This window comes from Pelobates fuscus, chromosome 1 (assembly GCF_036172605.1).
Source record: "Pelobates fuscus isolate aPelFus1 chromosome 1, aPelFus1.pri, whole genome shotgun sequence".
Classification (NCBI taxonomy): domain Eukaryota; kingdom Metazoa; phylum Chordata; class Amphibia; order Anura; family Pelobatidae; genus Pelobates; species Pelobates fuscus.
In genome coordinates, this window is record NC_086317.1 from 156,229,442 (window position 1) to 156,248,583 (window position 19,142).

The following is a 19,142-nucleotide window of genomic DNA, read 5'->3' on the forward strand; positions in this document are numbered from 1 at the left end:
AATATGTAAAAGGGGTCTAGACTCTCTAGGGACCCACATGTAAAACTGTAGGAGGTCCACTCCCATTAACAAAGATTCTAAATCTTCCTACTTTCTTTTGTCGTAGCACCATAGTGCTAATTGGGCCACCAAGTAATAATAGTACAGGTTAGGTAAGCCAAGGCCACCTGCTGCTATAGAGCGATATAAAACATTGCAGGACACCCTATGCTGTTTATTTCTCCAGATATGCTGTTTATTTCTCCCTATCTTCTGTTGCAGAAGGGCTAGATTCGGCTTGGAAATCAGAATTGGGGCGGTTTGGAATAAAACTAAGATTCGAGCTAGGACATTTCTCTTAACAGAATGTACTCTTCCGATCCATGAGATCAGTTTGTCAACCCATTTATCTATTTCATCTTCATCAATCAATGCCTTAAACATCGGGATGTAATTTTGCTGGTGCAGGGTCTGTTGTCAGTTTAATATTTAGATACTTAATATGGTGATGTGCAATTTGGATATGATCAGTGTTGCCAATGAATGCTCTCTGTCGCTGAGAGGCCTATAGGAAGGGCACTAGATTTGCTAAAATTACCTTTATAACCTGACAACTTGCTATATTCATCTAAGACGACTGCTAATGCTCCCATAGATTCCTTAGGGGATGTTAGCATCAGTAACACATCGTCTGCAGTGACTCCATGCATCTTGGGGTGGGCGAAAATAGCTTGCAAAAGGGGTTCTAGAGAGATAATGAAAATTAAAGATTAGAGTAGGCATCACTGCATGGTACTGTTGCGATGTTTAAAGAGCATGGCGGGAGCTCCAGGCATTCTAATTAATGCTTTGACATTGGTGTACATAGCTTTGTTAGCCGTAAGGAATGGTTCTGGGAAGCCTAAATGGGACAGCAGTTCCAAAAACAGTTCCCTGGCAAATGCCTTTTCAGCGGCTAAGGACAGGATCAAGGTAGGAATTCTAGTCTCAACCTGTCTCCATAAAATATCAAAGTTTCATCTGGTGTTTTCGAACAATTGTTGGCCCAGAACAAAGCCCACTTGATCCATGTGAATCAGACGTGGCAAGATGGGGTTCAGGCGTTCCGCTAGAATCTTGGCGAGTATCTTCGCATCGTAATTGATTAGCGAGATGGGCTGAAAGTTTGCAGGGAGTGAGTCATCCTTACAAGGTTGTGTCTCAATCAATGAGGTCATTAAACCAAGATTCCATGTGAGGCACCAGGTCCTCATGAAAAACCTTTTAGTAACATAACCATCTGGTCCAGGGGCTTTGTGACCCTTAAGCGAAGTAATCACGGCATCAACTTAATCAGCTGTGATTCTACTCATCATGGTTTTGATGGGTTCTGAACTAAGGCACTTTTGGCAAAACCAGTTTAGAGAGGAAGGTATGTATGGCAGGTGTGTTGTCTCCCCTATTAACTGGGTCATGGAGAGTGTGATTATAGTGTGCACAATAGAAATCTGTGAATACAGTTGCAATGTCACATGGGGAAGTTTTTAAGGACCACAAAGTGCACTTGATCTTTGTGATGTGAGGGTGCCTCTGTCTTGGCCTGAGGGCTCCAGCAAGGAGTTCCATCTTATTAGATTTCTCATATAAGGTCCGTCTAGACCAGATGATAGGTCAGTTCTTACCCTGGAGCTTGTTCACCTTGCTCGTGGGAACGTTTCCACCGAACAGTGCCCTTCTAAGTTGTGTAGAACTGAATGCAGGCGATCCTGGAAGTCTTCATACTATTCCAAATAATAAACAAACACAAAAATTGAATTGCGCTAAGCCAACATTCTTTTATGTGATTATATATATATACATAGATATAAATGTATATTCTGTTCGCTTGCCGAGTTGTCCCATATTGCGAATTTTACTAGAGCAAGGTCTTTTGCTCTGTGCAATTTAAAGGAAACCTGTCTTTCCCATAGTGACATTAGCTCTTTAAAAAGCGTTTCAGATTTCTACTGTATGTTATGCTAGCAAATGTATGGATTGGGAGGAAAACTTTTTATAAATGGTTTTCTCTCCTATCAGTCAATACATTTCTCAGCATACATTCAATGCAGAGAAATTGAGAGATGGGTTGCTATTTGACATAATGTTAGCTAGCAATGAAGGCAACGTTTTATCGTCATGGTGGATGTTTGCCCTGCTTGGTGGAAATGTCCTCAAGCAGGACAAATCAGCATGAAGCTAAACAGTGGGTGGACTAAAATTGGGTGTTACATAAACCTGTTTCCCTTTAACCCCTTAAGGACGTCAGACATATCCGGTATGTCCAACAAAAAACGGTTAACGACCTCGGATGTACCTTATATATCTGCAGCGAATTAGAGTGCTGGAAGCGATCATGATCGCTTCCAGACGCTCTGATGTTATTGCAGGGTTGCCTTGATGTCGAGGCATCCTGCAAACCTCCCCTCTCCCCCCCCCCCCCCCCACTGCCAGGCAATTGGGTGATCGCTCCCCCATGCATATTTATGGAATATTTTTACATAATTTTATTGATTGCATTTTGGAGGACCCGACAACCCATTCCGACAGTCCAGAGAATTTCATTTGCTAGCACTATATTTAACCCTGTAACTTTCCAAGACACCGTAAAACCTGTACATGGCAGGTACTGTTTTACTTGGTAGACTTCGCTGAACACAAATATTAGTGTTTCAAAACAGTAAAACATATCACAGCGATGATATTGTCAGTTTTTTGCATTTTTCACACACAAACAGCACATTCACTGATGATATCATTGTTATGATACGTTTTACTGTATTGAAACACTAATATTTGTGTTCAGCAAAGTCTCCTGAGTATAACAGTACCACCCATGTACAGGTTTTATAGTGTTTTTGAAAGTTACAGAGTCAAATATAAGGCTTGACATGTTGCCTTTGAGAGAGTATGGTAGCCCAGGAATGAGAATTACCCCCATGATGGCATACCATTTGCAAAAGAAGACAACCCAAGGTACTGCAAATGGGGTATGTTCAGTCTTTTTTATTAGCCACTTAGTCACAAACACTGGCCAAAGTTAGTGTTCATAATAGTTTTTTGCATTTTTAACACACAAACAAATATAAATGCTAACTTTGGCCAGTGTTTGTGACTAAGTGGCTACTAAAAAAGACTGGTCATACCCCATATTGAATACACTGGCTTGTCTACTTTAAAATATATATATATATATATATATATATATATATATATATATATATATATATATTTTATGGGGGTAAATTACATTGGTCGGCTTCAAAAAAATTCCCAAATAGGATAGGGGTGCATGATGGCCAGCTGTGAAGATTCGAAGATGGAAAACTGGAATGCGCACCCTCTAAATAAGGTATTTTAGCCCCCAGAGAACCCGACACACCTATACATGGGTGGTATCACTGTACTCGTGATATGTTGCTGAATTTTGCTGAACAATATTGGGGTGTTTTTTTTGTTAGTAACCCTTAAAGTTCTCAATACATGTTTTCTTAAATTGCTATGTGCAATTATTATTTTTGTTTTTTTAAATTTGGCATAAATTGGTGGTAAAATGGTTGCATGAAAAGAGTCAAAATATCACAAGTTGAATACTTTAGGTTGTCTTCTTTTAAAAAATATATACATGTGAAGGGTTATTCAGGGATTCCTGACAGATATCAGTGTTAGAACAATAATGGCTCTGATTCAGAGGTCGCAATTCCGACCAATGAATTAGTTCCAGAGAGCCCTAAGATAACTCTCCCTATGTGGAGAATAACCCTCGAGAATAATATAAGAAAAAGAAATTGATAGGACTAAATAAGTAATTAATGGGAGAGTAATAGAGGGGAAAGGATTCCCCTTTAATAATCCTAAGGGAAAACAAAATAAAAATAGGACAGGTGGGAGAAGGAAATATAGTGGTGAACCATCCAAAGACAAATGCAGAAATCAGGTGTCTACTAGAAAAAAGAAAGACTGCCTGACAAATGTTCTAACCTAAAGTTGAACAGCATGCATCCTAAGTCTCATAGGCGAACACCCCAGGTAATAGAGGTAACTAAAAAACTGAGCTAGTATAAAGAGGTTGAAATAGAAGACGAAAGAAGTCACAACAGAGAAAAACGAGGACGAATGTAGACAGTAAGGGTATCTTTAACCTTTCAGATAAGGCTTTGGATAAAGATGAGCTTGGGATTCTAAAAAGAGGATTAAAATTTGCCCCAACTTCAGACTTCAAACCCTTTGAATTTTTTATAGATCTAAATCGTTTCACTAGACAGCTATGTTTGAAAAAGTTCTTTCATAATAAAAAAGCTGCGGAAATAGACACCCCTTCCCCATATATACATAGTAACCTTAAAGATAAATCAATTTTTTTTCCAAAGAATATGAACTCGAGTGAGATTCAAACCTTCGAAACCATGGTAATGAAGGAGGTTAGTAAAATAAAGAGTACAAACAAATATCAAAAAAATCTGTCACGAGTAGAAACGAAAGCCTTAAGAAACCTGCAGAAAAATGAGAATTTAATTATAAAACCTGCATACAAAGGAGGAAGAGTGGTAGTTTTATCTAAGGCGAAATATGTAGGTGAGCCGAGAGACTTTTATTAGATATTAAAACATATAAAAAACTAGTGTCTAACCCCAGTCGGGAAATTGCAAATAAGTTTGAAGGATATATTAATGAAGGATTAGACAAAAATATTCTAACAGACACAGAAGCCAAGTACTTAAATATTTTAAATCCCAAAATCCCAGTTTTTTACTGCCTACCGAAAATGCACAAACATTTAGCAAATCCACCAGGTAGACCAATAATTTCCGGAGTAGAAAGTATCTCATCAAGGGTCTCAGAATATATCGATGTACTGCTCCAACCAGTAGTAATAAAAAATTCATCATTCTTAAAGGACACAATACATATCTTACAGATCCTAGGTGGTATTAAATGGGAAGAGAATTACATATTGGTCACTTGTGATGTAAGTTCCCTTTATAGCATCATTCCACATAATAAGGGAATAGAGGCGGTGCAATATTGTTTTTTAGAGGAATCCAATTTTAAACAAGAACAGATAGATTTTATCAAAGAAGGTATATTTTTAATTTTGACCAATAATTTTTTTTGGTTCAAAGACAGTTTTTATCTGCAAATCAATGGGACGGCGATGGGGACCAAGTTCGCACCCAGTTACGCCAATTTATTTATGGCGTACTGGGAAGAGAAGTTTATTTTGCACAGCCACTTTTATGCAAACTTGGTCACCTATCGCCGTTACATCGATGACATATTTTTTATCTGGAAAGGAGACGAATTAGGTCTTGGAGACTTTTTAAGCTTTTTAAATTGTAATGATTGGGGGATCAACCTCACCTCCACTCAGAGTAAAAAAGCAATTAATTTTTTAGATTTGACTATTTTTATAGAAAATGTGGAGATTCACACCAAGAATTATTTTAAAGAGGTGGATTGTAACGGATATATAGATTTAACTAGTTGCCATCATACTCCGTGGCTTACAAACGCACCTAAGAGCCAATTTATGAGGTTAAAAAGAAACTGCACACAAGAAAAAGATTTTTTAAGACAAACACAGATAATTAAAGAACAGTTTTTGGAGAAAGGATATAAGGAGAACGATCTTCAAAAAAGCATAGAAGAAACAAAAATATTTGAAAGAAAGAACCTACTCACTTATAAAAAGAAAAAAAACAAGTAGAGAAGATAATAAATTCAATATTCCCTTTATTTGCAATTTCTCTGCTAAAAACAGTAAAGTACGGTATGCCATCAATAAATATTGGCATTTGTTGCAGGACGATACGATCTTGAAAAAAGTGCTACCAGCAAGACCTCAAATAACTGAGCTCCTTGTCTTTCCTCCTCCTAATACTGATCCTCCTCTTTCGCTCTCCCTCCAAGTTTGTGGTACCAACATCAGTCCATCCTTGCAAGCGCGCTGTCTTGGCGTCATACTTGACTCTGGTCTCACCTTTGAGCCTCACATCCAGCATGTTGCCAAATCCTGTAGATTCCATCTTAAAAACATAGCCCGCATCCGCCCCTTTCTTGCACCAGATACTACCAAGGAGCTTGTCCATGCTCTAGTAATTTCCCGCATGGATTATTGTAACCCTCTCCTGATTGGTCTCCCCAATAGCCGTACTGCACCCTTACAGTCCGTAATGAATGCTGCTGCTAGATTGATTTTCCTCTCTAGTCGTTTCTCTCACACCTCACCCCTCTGCCAGTCCTTACATTGGCTTCCTGTATGCTATAGGAGTCAATTCAAGGTACTAACTCACACCTATAAAGCACTGAACAACTCTAGCCCCTCTTATATCTCCTCACAGATCCATAGGTATGTCCCTTCTCGGTCTCTCCGTTCTGCCCGTGACCACCTCCTGTCCGTTGTCCGCACTCGTACGGCCAACTCGCGCTTGCAGGACTTCTCGCGGGCGGCTCCCTTCCTATGGAATAGCCTGCCTACCGCCATCAGACTCTCCCCTAGTCTTGCATCTTTTAAGAAGTGCCTTAAAACCCATCTCTTTAGGAAAGCTTATGGCCTCCAAGACTAACCCTTACCTCACATACCTGTCTCTTGCCCTCTCCGAAAGGGCAGCCCACCTTATTTGATTGTAAATTCCTGTCCTAATGTGTTTTACACCCCACCTCCTATAGAATGTAAGCTCGTTTGAGCAGGGTCCTCTTCAACCTATTGTTCCTGTAAGTTTATTTGTAACTGTCCTATTTATAGTTAAATCCCCCTCTCATAATATTGTAAAGCGCTACGGAATCTGTTGGCGCTATATAAATGGCAATAATAAATAAAATAAAATAAATTGTGTTACAAATCGCTATTTGTAACTGGCCCTTTAAATGAAAAATTGCCCTGCTTCCCTGGATTGTGGAGAAGCCTATTTGCCAGCCTCCTTCCTTATGACTATGGCCCTGTGTGAGCGGTGATACCCCAGATGGCTATGCCATGGAGCCTATTCATATAATGAAAGACTATGGGAAAGACTTTAGCTCCATGGCAATTGAACTGTGTGAATAGGATCTGCGCGCTATTCGGTAGTTTTGTGCGCTCAGATCCCAGCTATCTGGGGATATGTGAAATGTCTGTGTGTTATGTGTAAAATGTGACTTTATGTATTTTAAAGTGTTTTATGTTGTTTTGCAACCATGTGGTTAATGGAGTCTGCCTCTATCCTGGATAATTGAATTACTTCCCCCCATTGTCTCCAGGATAGAGGGCCCTGTAAAACCATGCTTCCAGAAGGTCAAATGCACATTTGTACTAACTTCTGAACCCCTGGTCCAATTCGTATGATTTTTAAGTATGTTGTTCCCCTGAATGGATTGATTGTGAATATGTATTTTTATGCGAATGTGATGTATATTTTGGGAGTTATGAATGTTGTGTAAAAACTGTATTTTTACTGTCTGTGATAATTATGTTAATCCCTTGTGTAGCATAATTATATCACAGACATAGGGGAGGATTTTGTGTGTAATTACTGGGAGTGGTTTTAATGATGTACGTGTATGATTGGTTGTTTTGTCCCGCCCTGTGGGTGGTCCTGTATTTTCAAAATGGTAATAAAAACCAGGCTGGGTGTTCCAGCACCTCAGACCTCTTCTGACCCTCTAACTTGCAGCCTCGACTCATGTTTGTAGGGGACAGCTATAATCACTACAGGGATTGCTATGCTCTTCATACTCCCTTAGCTACTGAGCTCTTGTAAGAGCTCTTGTTCCTGATCCTGCTTCGCTCGACAGAAGGAAGAGGTTCGCCTATTGGAACCTGGAGCCTGGTCGTAGGTCCAGGGCGCAGAGCAGATGGCGAGATACCAGCCCAGCAGCGGTGGTTCGTGGAGTCTGCAGTGCTTATGGTGGCTGCGGTGCTGATGGTCCTTTGGTGAGCGCTAGGAGCATCCTTTCCTACGGTCCAACTTCCAGCCAGCCTGGAGGCAACCGTAACATTTGGTGGCAGCGGTGGGATGGCGTCCTAGCGCAAGGAGCAGCACCCCAACAGCACTGGTATCGTATGAGAGTTATTGAGGGCAACGCTAGCCTCTGCGCAGCGTCCCTACCTATAGCAGCATGGAGCCGGCAAGTCCTTGCACAGCAGTTGAAATGGAGGAGAGGTTCCTCGACAGATTGCAGAGCTTCCTATCCTGGAGAGATTGGGAAGTCTCAGAAAAGGAGATGTGTGGGTACAGACATGAGGCCAGATTTGAGCTGTGGGAAGAAGCCCTACAGGAAGTTCAGCATTGGCGAGGGGATCGTAGTACCAGCAGAGAGCAGCAAATCCGGGCTCGAATGGCAGAGCGGATGCCCTTCCTGGGCAAACAACCCCTTCCAGTGTGGGTAGCTAAACTAGAGTATCTAGTATATAACGAACTGTGGCTCGACACCGCATACCAGGCGCTACAGTGGTACGCGACTCAGCTTGTTCCAGAGATGGCTGAGTATGAATTCCCAGAGTGTGGGGATTACAATGGCCCTGATCTATTCTGGGAGAATATGGACGATGATGACTTTGGTAGGGCTACAGATTCACGTTTTTGGGACCTGTATGATGACCGGGAAGACAAGCTGGGTCTCCCTAGAACCATTAACCTAGAGGCCGATCTGCGGTACCTAGTCACCATCGAATGGGACCTTGAGTGGAAGTACCAGCACCTCATCAATGGGTCCCGGGAAGAGACAACCGGTCCCCTTTCTCCACAGCATCCAGAGGTACCCCAGGAGAGCACAGCAGCAGAGCCAGGTCGAGAGCCCTTCAGCTGGCAGGATATCGTAGAGGTATACTGGGAGGAACCTCTGATGGCAGGTGGAGATGGGACCGCAGTCTCTCTACCGGCCCTACAGGGATGCTGGGCAGGCGGCCCAGATCCCCAACCCCAGGGTGAGTTACAGGGAGCGGAGAGCAACGACCTCCCTCCCCAGCGGCAGCCTGAGTTACAGGGAGAGGAGAGCAGCGACCTCCCTCCCCAGCGGCAGTGCACCGTGCAGAAGGAAGAGACAACCGGTCTCCTTCCCCAACCCCAACCAGAGATACCCGAGGCAGCAGGCCTCACAGACTGGTCCTGGGAGGACCCCCAGCAGGCAGGTGGAGATGGGACCGCAGTCTCTCTACCGGCCCTACAGGGATGCTGGGCAGGCGGCCCAGATCCCCAACCCCAGGGTGAGTTACAGGGAACGGAGAGCAACGACCTCCCTCCCCAGCGGCAGCCTGAGTTACAGGGAGAGGAGAGCAGCGACCTCCCTCCCCAGCGGCAGTGCACCGTGCAGAGGGAAGAGACAACCGGTCTCCTTCCCCAACCCCAACCAGAGATACCCGAGGCAGCAGGCCTCATAGAATGGTCCTGGGAGGACCCCCAGCAGGCAGGTGGAGATGGGACCGCAGTCTCTCTACCGGCCCTACAGGGATGCTGGGCAGGCGGCCCAGATCCCCAGCGGCAGACCCAGCTACAGGGAGGGGAGAGCATCGACCACCCTCCCCAGCCGGAGTATGCCTTCCAGGGAGAGGAGACAACCGGTCTCTCCCCCCAGCCGCAGCATGTTCCACAAGAAGCGGAGAGCATCGACCTCCCTTCTCAACGGCCGCAGGAGTATCAGGAGGAGGAGGTAAGCCAATTCCCCCCTCCTCAGCTAACTTCTAACCGGGGCCCAGGGTTAACAGTTCCCTTTGCCCCCGGGCAGGACTATGCCCCAATTCCCCCAGCAGAAGCGCTGGCACCAGGGCAGAGTGCCGCTGGCCTCTGCCCCCCAAGTACTACCAGCTATTTGCCCAGCTGCACCAGGAAGGCAGTGAGTGCTGCATGTTTACCCTACAACCTGGGACCTACAGGCCAGTACTATTTATTGTGGGGGGGCTTCTCTGCCAATGTTTATTTGTGGGTGGGCTGCGAGACTAACTTAGGCACTGACCAACAGAAGGTCAGGTGCCTGGTTAGTCTCCCTCCAAAAGGGGAGATGTGTTACAAATCGCTATTTGTAACTGGCCCTTTAAATGAAAAATTGCCCTGCTTCCCTGGATTGTGGAGAAGCCTATTTGCCAGCCTCCTTCCTTATGACTATGGCCCTGTGTGAGCGGTGATACCCCAGATGGCTATGCCATGGAGCCTATTCATATAATGAAAGACTATGGGAAAGACTTTAGCTCCATGGCAATTGAACTGTGTGAATAGGATCTGCGCGCTATTCGGTAGTTTTGTGCGCTCAGATCCCAGCTATCTGGGGATATGTGAAATGTCTGTGTGTTATGTGTAAAATGTGACTTTATGTATTTTAAAGTGTTTTATGTTGTTTTGCAACCATGTGGTTAATGGAGTCTGCCTCTATCCTGGATAATTGAATTACTTCCCCCCATTGTCTCCAGGATAGAGGGCCCTGTAAAACCATGCTTCCAGAAGGTCAAATGCACATTTGTACTAACTTCTGAACCCCTGGTCCAATTCGTATGATTTTTAAGTATGTTGTTCCCCTGAATGGATTGATTGTGAATATGTATTTTTATGCGAATGTGATGTATATTTTGGGAGTTATGAATGTTGTGTAAAAACTGTATTTTTACTGTCTGTGATAATTATGTTAATCCCTTGTGTAGCATAATTATATCACAGACATAGGGGAGGATTTTGTGTGTAATTACTGGGAGTGGTTTTAATGATGTACGTGTATGATTGGTTGTTTTGTCCCGCCCTGTGGGTGGTCCTGTATTTTCAAAATGGTAATAAAAACCAGGCTGGGTGTTCCAGCACCTCAGACCTCTTCTGACCCTCTAACTTGCAGCCTCGACTCATGTTTGTAGGGGACAGCTATAATCACTACAGGGATTGCTATGCTCTTCATACTCCCTTAGCTACTGAGCTCTTGTAAGAGCTCTTGTTCCTGATCCTGCTTCGCTCGACAGAAGGAAGAGGTTCGCCTATTGGAACCTGGAGCCTGGTCGTAGGTCCAGGGCGCAGAGCAGATGGCGAGATACCAGCCCAGCAGCGGTGGTTCGTGGAGTCTGCAGTGCTTATGGTGGCTGCGGTGCTGATGGTCCTTTGGTGAGCGCTAGGAGCATCCTTTCCTACGGTCCAACTTCCAGCCAGCCTGGAGGCAACCGTAACAAATAGTACATAGGGGGTGCAAGAATATTAAAAATCTTCTGGTAAATAGTAGTTTAAAGAATCCCTCTAATGGAAACGGTAATTTTCTTGTAGGAAGTAAAGGTTTCTATGGGTGTGGAACGTGTTTGGCATGTAGGGAAACAAATAGTAAAAAAAGGAATATTAAGAATACTAATGAAATCACAAAAAAAGATTTTGTGATAAGAGATCAACTCACATGCTTTTCTAAGAACATTATTTATCTACTAAAATGCCCATGCAACAAGATGTATATAGGGAGAACAAATAGATATTTACATGTCAGAATTTCTGAACATGTGAGAAACATTAAAAAAGGAGTAGAAACACACAGTGTCTCTCTGCATTTGAAACATTATCATAATCAAAATCCACAAGATCTCACATTTTGTGCACTAAAACTTGTTAAAAAAAATTGGAGGGGTGGAGACTTTACAAAAAAAATTGGGATTGAAGAAATTACGTTTATTTTTAACTTTAATACCTTGGTCCCTCATGGATTAAATTTGGATTTTGAGTTATGCCGTTTTTTATCATAATTCCACACTCTCTCCGATTCTACTATGTGATTTTTATGTAATACTAATTTTATAGATTTTTATTATGCTCATATCTGGGGTAATTTTATAGATTTTTACAGCTCCCCCTCCAATTTCACCCTCACTTCATGCTTGTGTTATCTGCACTTTATGGGGAAGTGAGTTATCCCTACATTTATACTAGCTAGTAGGAGACTAGTTCTATTTGTTGATAAAATATATTCCTAACTCTTTACACAATCTTTGAGTGTGCAATAGAATATCTCTAAAACATTCTTTACCTCTATTTTTTATAAATAATTATATTGTTTTTAACATGAGAATCAAAATATTTTACAGTGTGATGAATTGAATATTAAGTTATGTGCCTAATTATTTTTTTACCTATTTTTTTATCCCCCTGTTTATTGTGAGGGTCATTGGACTATTAGGGTAAGATTAGATTGCCTAATAGGATTTATCAGTACGAACTCCGGAGGTGGAACGCATACGTTGCGTTCCACGAAGAATAAGGAAGTAGAAAGTCGAGTCACATGACCGACGCACGAACGTGCATTCCAACCAGCTTCACGTGCGTTCCACGAAACCAACTTCCGGTTTCACAGATGTCGGCAATTTCATCATCAAGACCACATAAAAGAGGAAAAGGACGCAGCATGAGAAACATACCAACTGAGGAAGCCAATCAATGGCGAAACGGGTTTTGGACTTATTTGAAGACTTTTTATTCTTATCAATTGATTTTTAATAAGTATTTTTATATTCTTGTTTATTTTATTTAATAAATTTCATCTCACTCATCTCTGGAGTTATCCTGTTCATCTCTATATGCAAATTGGAGGGCAGTGGATGTCCCTTAAAAAATCCCAAGGCAGTTTTCACTAGAGCCAGGTGGTCTTTTGACTCTATATTTGTGAGTTGCCAATTTTGATTATTTCATTCACCTTTGGTTATAATAACTATCTACACTATGATTTGATTGTTTATTATTTGCAGATTATTGTAATAGCGCTTTAATCAACAATACTCATCTGTTCAGGTATTTCAGAGCTCCACTTATATTTTGTTCTTATCACGTATTGTACTGTGAAGGTTAAGGGAATCGTTCACTTAAGTGTAGAGTCTGTTTTCACCTCATTGCATTTGTGTGCACTTGTTTGTATACAATGTTGGAAAACGTGTGATTTAAAAAAAAATTTCAGCATATTTTATAATTTTTCTTATAGTATGTGACGGACTGCCATAACTAAGTACCATGCCCACGGCATATTCGTCTGTTTTCCCTTGTATCGTGTGTTCCCTCTGTGTTTCCCCATGTATTTCTATGCCTTTTGTGTATTGTGCCTGAATATGCAGCAGCTCTGTAAAATATAGAAGTGAAATGTATTGCTGTCTGTGTCTCTCCCCCTCCCTCTTCCTGTCACAGCAGGATGTTGCCACAGAGACACTGTCAGCCCAGTTTAACCTAGATGCATTGTCCTTCCTCCCTCCCCCTTCAGCTTCTTGGGATTGAAGCCCCCGTTGTTTGTGTTGGAGACCTCATGTAGAGGTCTGTGTCTGTAAAACCATGTGTACAAAATAAACAAAGTCAGTCAGTGTTGTAACCTCCAGGCATGGGTGTCCGCAGGAATTTTTCCAGGGGGGGGGGGGCATAATTGTAATGACATCCATGATTGGTCCCTTTTTGACAGTGTCATGAAGGGGAGGAGCATAGTCATTATCCCATAAAGCCAGGGTGAATAGCATTTTCACAACTATGGTGTCAGGAATACATGTTTGTATTCCTGACACTATACTGTTCCTTTAAGCAAATTAAAGAAACATTCTGTAAATGAAAAACAACTTCATGTAAATGAAAATGCTATGATGTCAGGAACCCCTGAAGCCCCCGCTCTCAAATGGTTTAACCCCAAAGGCTTCCTCCAGCTCCAGATTTCCAGGTCGCTCAGTGGTATTCAGCTTCTGAAACAGAGTATCAGGAAGTGCAGATTGAGGTGAGGCATGGGTGCTACAGATTGACTAGAGTGGTCAGTTGATGCTCTAAGCCAATCGCTAGATCCCGGTTCATAAAAATGTTTTACTTTTTTATGAATGGGGAGCTACTGATTGGCTTAGAGTGCCAGCTGACCGCTCTAGCCAATCGGCGACACCCCTCCCCAGCGGCCCTCTGTGCTTCCTGACACTCAGTAAATAAAAGTGAACACATTAACACTGATATTTTTTTACCTTGGGAGATGAGAAGTTTCCCTGCCAGGCCCAGGTACCAAAGCCTTATGATGTGGTGTCCAGAATAAAGTGGAGGGTTCACTTCACTTGTCCTTCCTGCTCCAATCTCGTTTTCTTTTCCTTCATTTGACACAGTCTTCTTTTTCTTCTGACACTGTCTTCTCTCCTCCTTGGCTCCTTCTGCTCCTTTAACTTTCTGCTACTTTCTGCTTATTGTGCTCCCCCTTCTGCTCCTGTCTCTCTCTGATCTTTCTGCTCCTTGCAGACCCTTTCTGCTCCTTCTCCTACTTTACCTTTGTGCTCCTTGCTGTCCCTTTGTGCTCCTTGCTACCCTTTTCTGCTCCTTCTCCTACTTTACCTTTGTGCTCCTTCTGATTCTTTCTGCTCCTTTACCTTTGTGCTCCTTCTGTCCCTTTCTGCTCTTTGCAGACCCTTCCTTTTCCTTGCAGACCCATTTCTACTCCTTGCTGCCCATTGCAGACCCTTCCTTCTCCTTGCAGACCCTTCCTTCTCATTTCTGTTCCTTCGCCTACTTCACCTTTGTGCTCCTTCTGTCCCTTCCTACTCTTTGCTGCTATTTTCAGCTCCTTGCTGACCCTTCATGCTCCTTGCAGACCCTTCCTGCTCATTGTTGACCCTTCCTTCTCCTTGCAGACCCTTCCTTCTCCTTGCTGCCCCTTCGTGCTCCTTGCAGACCCTTCCTGCTCCTCGCTGCCTCTTCCTACTCATTTGTGTTCCTTTGTGCTCCTTCTCCTCCTTTACCTGTTGTGGTCTTTGCTGTCCCTTCCAGATCCTTGCTGCCCCTTTCTCCTCATTTCTATTCCATCTCTTTTCTGCTCCTTCTCTTACTTTACCTCAACCATCCTTTACATACCTGATCTATAGTCTGTCTCCCCCCCCATCCCTCACTTCCCTGATTTGTAGGCTATCTCTGCCCCCCCCATATGCCTCACTTCACTGATCTCTAGGCTATCTCTGCCCCCCCCATATCCCTCACTTCACTGATCTCTAGGCTCTCTCTGCCCCCCCCCATATGCCTCACTTCACTGATCTCTAGGCTCTCTCTGCCCCCCCCATATGCCTCACTTCACTGATCTCTAGGTTCTCTCTGCCCCCCCCCATATGCCTCACTTCACTGATCTCTAGGCTCTCTCTGCCCCCCCCCCATATGCCTCACTTCACTGATCTCTAGGCTCTCTCTGCCCCCCCCCATATGCCTCACTTCACTGATCTCTAGGCTATCTCTGCCCCTCCCCATATGCCTCACTTCACTGATCTCTAGGCTATCTCTGCCCCCATATGCCTCACTTCACTGATCTCTAGGCTATCTTTGCCCCCCCCCCATATGCCTCACTTCCATGATCTCTAATCTCTAGGCTATCTCTGCTCCCCCCCCATACGCTTCACTCCCCTAATCTATAGGCTATCTCCCCCCATCCCTAATTTACCTAATATGTAGGCTGTCTCTGGCTGCATGTGTTGCTCCCCTATGGATTTAGTCAGAGAGAAGCAGGGATAAGATGCAGCTTCCTGTCCCTGTCTCTCTCCATACACCTCCATCCACCTACTGGCTTGCGCTGGTATTGCACTGTATTTTCAATTTCACCCGAAAATCAGCAGAACAAGCTGAAAAATGCAGGGGGGCAAGTGCCCCCCCTTGTCCCCCCCGTCCAGTTACTGAGGGGGAGAATGGATGCCTGCTTGTTGTAAGTGTTCCTGAACTGCTGATGGAAGGGAAATAGCGGAGGTAACCGGTTGGTATCTTTAGAAAGACCATTTAATGCCGAGAAAAACGGTATATATTATGTGTGGGTACAGTAAATGAGTAAGAGGAAAATTACAGCTAAACACAAACACCGCAGAAATGTGAAAACAGCCCTGTTCCCAAACAGTAAGAAAATTGAAAAGCGGTCTGGTCACTAAGGGGTTAAAGAGCAAGCATCCTACTTAGTTGCAGTTATATATATACAGAGTGCAGTACCTACATTCAGCATCTCCACTCTCTTCATGGAAACAGTAAACACTCCTCATATAGATGCATTGATTCGATGCATCTCTATCAGGAGGTGCTGATTGGTGGAGCGTAGTGTTATGCTATGCTTGCTCAATAGCCTCCCAAACCATTTGTTGATCTCTGTCATGGAGGAGGGGCAAGCTGCAGAAATGGAGAAAAGGCAAGTAAAGCTACAGTTTAGCTCCATTCTGCAGGGATTGGCCACCTAAACAGGTAGTCCAAGTCTAGTTTTATTAATACATGTGTATATTCCTAACACTATAGTGTTCCTTTAAGGCAGTTTGGAGCAGGGGAGGGCTGGCAGCGTTAGGCCTGGGGGGCAAATCCAGTCAAGTGGCCCATCGCACCAAGAGGAGAGTAAAAACACGTTTCCCATGTGATTGAAAGGGGGGGCAGTCACCTAAACAGACACACTCACTGACAGGCGCACACACTTGCTGATTTGACACACACTAATAAACACACACTCACTGACTGGCACATGCACACACTCACTGACAGACACACTGTTACAGGCATACTGACTCACACAGACATACAAAATGACACACACAAAGATACCGGAATACTGGCTCACACACACACACAGACAAACTGGCACACCCACAGAGACATACTTGCACACACGTAGACAGACATACTGACACACACACACAGACATATTGACACACAGACATACTAACACACTCATACTCATACACACACACACTTTACACTTTTAAAGCCAGCTTCCTACCTTTGCTGGTACCTTTCTTTAGTGTATTAGCATGTTATATATTCACAAATGGCTCTCAGACATTGTAGTAAAACAGAACTTCTCTTTACTTCAGTACACACACATAATGACATAACACCAAATAGACTAAACACAACAGAACAAGTGCATAACTTCACTATGCTGCCATCTACTGGAAGGTGGACTGCATAAACCTCAATACATAACACTCCTCCCCCCTAGACCTCAAAGTCTTTGAGATAACTGGGAGGTTTAATATTTCGTCTTGGGCACCCCAAAACCATGTTTGGAACTGCTTCACCTGGACCTTCAGTTGTGCCCATCCCTTCTTCCTGTGCTCTGTCAGATGGACCACACAGAACTGGTTCTTCAATAACAATTCCTGGAGAACTGAGACCTGTATCATCCAGTGGTTCCACATCATCTGGTATCACAGAAAACCCAGTATGACTGGGACCGGCAGCAGGCACAATCTCATCACTCCGTTCCCGAATCTGATCGACATGCCTTCGTAATATTCTACCATCAGGAATTTGTACTTTGTATGACAAAGGTCCTGTGGCAATAAGTACTTTTGCAGGTATCCATTTAGGCCCAGAAACATAGTTCCTGACATAGACATCACTGTCAGGTGCAAATACTCTGACAGTAGAAGCATTATAGTTCTTATTGAATTGCAATTCTTGCTTCTCTTGTAACTCTGTTGTCAAATCAGGATGTAAACGATCCAAACAAGTTTTAAGACGCCGGTTCATAAGGAGCTCTGCTGGACTACTACCGGTGCTTGAGCAAGGTGTCACATGTTGTTGCAGAAGGAAATTTGCAAGTCTACGATTCCAATCTCCTTCAATAATTCTCTTTAATGAGTCTTTGGTAGTCTGAACCATACGCTCAGCTTGACCATTTGATGATGGGTGAAATGGTGCAATAGTAACATGTCGAATAAGATTACTTGCCATGAACATTTTGAATTCTGATGAGGTAAATTGTGTTCCATTATCAGACACAATTGTATCTGGCAACCCATGTGTAGCAAACAGCCTCCTTAGAATCTGTATGACTGTGACTGAGGTAGCAGATGTAACTGGAACAACTTCTAACCATTTTGAAAAGGAGTCAACAACTAAAAAAAAACATCTGTCTGTGAAAAGGGCCAGCAAAATCTATATGTAAACGGGACCAAGGTGACCTAGTCACTTCCCAAGGATGTACTGAGGCTTTAGGTGGAGCATGACGAGTAGATTGGCATGGTACACAGTTCTTCACCCACTTTTCAATAACTTCATCCATTTTAGGCCACCAAACATAACTTCTGGCTAAAGCTTTCATGCGAACTATTCCAGGATGTCCTTCATGAAGAGCATGCAATACTCAAGCTTGTCCTGCATTTGGAATTACCACTCTGTTTCCCCATAATAGGCACCCTTTATAGGCAGATAGTTCATGTTGGCGCACTACAAATGGTTTGAACTTGTCTTCCACTTTTGATTTTGGCCACCCCCTCCAAACCCAGTTGAGCACACGGGACAGCAAAGGATCCTTGGCAGACATACAAGCAATGTCACTTGCATGTAACGGAGGGTTTGGAATGGATTCCAACATGAGGACCTCAGACATAGGAGGAACAAGGAAGTCAGGAGAAGGCAAAGGTAATCGGCTTAATCCATCAGCATGTGTGATATCCTTACCAGGACGATACTTGAACTCACAATCATAGGCATTCAGCAGAAGGGACCCCCTGAGCATGCGTGGTGAAATTATTTGAGGAGTGGGAGTATTGCTGGTGAACAGACCCAGTAAAGGTTTATGATCTGTTATAATAGTAAACCTCCGCCCATACAAATAGTCATGAAACTTTTTTACACCGGACACAATAGCTAAAGCCTCCTTGTCAATTTGGGCGTAATTCCTCTCTGTAGTAGATAAAGTCCGTGAATAAAACGCAATAGGAGCCTCAACCCCATTTCTCAAAGTGTGGCTTAATACAGCCCCTATGCCATACGGAGAAGCATCGCAGGTGAGGTTGAGCGGTTTCTCCAAATCATAGTGTACAAGCAAACTGTCAGAAGACAACAGTTTTTTAGCAGCGCTGAAAGCAGTAGTATGAACGTCAGTCCACTTCCATGGAGCATCTTTATCTAGTAGACGATGCAGAGGTTCAGCAACAGTGGCTTTATCAGGCAGAAAAGAATGGTAAAAATTAAGCAACCCTAGGAAAGCTTGCAGTTCTTGTTTGTTTGTTGGAACCGGAGCTCTATGGATAGCTTCAACCTTAGAATCAGTTGGATGAATGCCCTGTGCGTCAACTCGGTAACCAAGGAAATCTACGCTGCTTACACCAAAAACACACTTTTCTTTTTTAAGTTTTAGACCAGCATCAAGAAAACGTTGTAAAACAAGTTGCAGCTGTGCAGCCAATGACTGTATAGAATCTGCTCCAATAAGAACGTCATCAAAATAAGGCACTACACCTGGAAGTCCAGATAAGAGGTCCTCCATTA